The sequence below is a fragment of the Silene latifolia genome, chromosome 11 (assembly GCF_048544455.1).
Source record: "Silene latifolia isolate original U9 population chromosome 11, ASM4854445v1, whole genome shotgun sequence".
Taxonomy (NCBI): domain Eukaryota; kingdom Viridiplantae; phylum Streptophyta; class Magnoliopsida; order Caryophyllales; family Caryophyllaceae; genus Silene; species Silene latifolia.
Genome location: NC_133536.1, coordinates 136,895,262 through 136,897,246, shown reverse-complemented (window position 1 = coordinate 136,897,246; position 1,985 = coordinate 136,895,262). Strand labels below are relative to the sequence as shown.

At 38.8% G+C, this 1,985-nt stretch overlaps 1 non-coding gene across 1 annotated transcript; it reads left to right on the top strand.

The window, feature by feature from the left end:
* Nucleotides 1–288: 288 nt before the first annotated feature.
* Nucleotides 289–395, top strand: LOC141616591 (small nucleolar RNA R71). Its single transcript, XR_012530928.1, has one exon. It is a non-coding gene; the product is annotated as a small nucleolar RNA R71 (small nucleolar RNA).
* The last annotated feature ends 1,590 nt before the right edge of the window (nt 396–1,985 follow it).

Below are 1,985 nucleotides of genomic sequence, written 5' to 3'. Positions count from 1 at the left end.
TTTTCCTCAAGTCTAGCCATAGCTTGTTCAAACTTCAAGTTGATTGTGTCAATGTGAGCACTAAGTTGAGCACCCAATTGAGTAACGGAGTCCACTTCATGCTTTCCTCCTCTAGTAGCCTTGCGAGGTCTACTATATTGTGAGTTATGGACCGCCATTTCCTCAATCTTGTTCCATGTTTGATTGTCATCAACTTCGGTGAACATTCCATTTGATCCCATATTGAGAATGTTCCTAGAATCTTCATATAAACCATTCCAAAATTGTTGTACCAAAAACCATTCGCTAAGTCCATGGTGAGGACATGAGCGACAAATTCCCTTAAACCGCTCCCAAGCTTCATACAAAGACTCTTCATCCCTTTGCTTAAAACCCGTAATTTGAGCTCTTAGCATGTTAGTCTTTTCCGGTGGGTAGAATTTTTTGTAGAAAGCTAGAGCCAACTTCTTCCAAGAATCTATTCCAAGGGTGGCCTTATCAAGGCCCTTCAACCATTGCTTCGCGGTGCCGATTAAAGAAAAAGGAAATAAGACCCATCTAATTTGGTCTTGAGTCACGCCCGTTTGAGAGATTGCATCACAATAGTCGCAAAAGGTTTCCATATGAGAATGAGGGTCTTCACTAGGCATCCCCCCAAATTGGCTCCTCTCAACTAATTGGATGAAGGCGGACTTGGCAATAAAATTTCCGGTTAGATGTTGCGGTGTAGGAGTACCATTTGGTAGATTCTCCTCGGTGGGTACGGAGTGTGACGAGAATTTAGGCATTGTAGGTGGATTTTGTGGGGTATTGTGTAATGGGTTCTCTTCTCCTTCTATTGCGAAACGATTGACAAACTCACTAGTGGGTTGAACAACTTCACTAATACCTCTTAAATTCCTCCTAACAAGTCTCCTATTGTTCGTCAAGGTTCTTTCGATTTCACGGTCAAAAGGTAACAAATCACCTTGTAACCTTCTAGACATGCAAAATATCAAACAACTCAAAAACAATTAGAACAAACCTTGAGGAGTTTTACTTCCCCAAGGCGAAGAAAGACACAACTAATAACAATAAAAAGAAATCTAAATCAAACAAACACCGTCCCCAAAACGGCGCCATTTTTTGATGCGAGTCCGTTTCGTGTTCACAAATTAAGATGTGGTCGTTGGGTCACGGTCGAATCAAAACACAATTTATAGCTTCACAAACAACTCTACAATTAGTAAAGAGGCAAGTAAAGGTCGGATCCCAAGGGACGGGTATTGAAATGAGATTTCTATTGCAACTAGTGATGTCTAAGGGGTGTCACAAATTGGGTTGATGTAGAAGGTCACTAAACTAAAATAGCAATGAAAATAAACAAGCAAGATGAATTAAAGGGGTGTAAACAATTGATTAAAGGCACTAGGGTGTCATGGGATCATAGGGGAATCATGGGACATGATCATACAAACATGTTCTCAAATTATAAGCAAGCAATTATTGTTGTGATGGATTGAGTTAGGTTATATCTTACAATCCTAGGAAAGTTTGGGTCCCGGAGCCGAATCGATTAGATTGTACAACACCTACAAGTCGACTTAATCTTCCCCACTCAACAACATGCATGGTCTAATGAGACTCGAGTTGGGTTATGTCTTACAAGTCTCATTGAAAAGATAGAAGATGATAGTAAATGCAAGGATTCATAGGCTTAGCATTTCATCAAATATAACATGTGCATGAGTTGAGATCAAAACAAGCAAGCAAATAAAATATGAAAGCATATTAATTTAAGCATGAATCATTCCCCATGTTGGTTTCCCCTAATCACCCATTAACCCTAGCTAAGAGACTACTAACTCATTATCATGTTGATCATGCTAGCAAGGTTGTCAATCATACCAACAATATGAAACATGATGAATAAATGAAAGTAATTAACAATAATTAAAAAGGGATTAAGAGATTATGCCTACTAATGATTCCAATAATAAACCAAAGATAAAAGAAGTACTTGAATG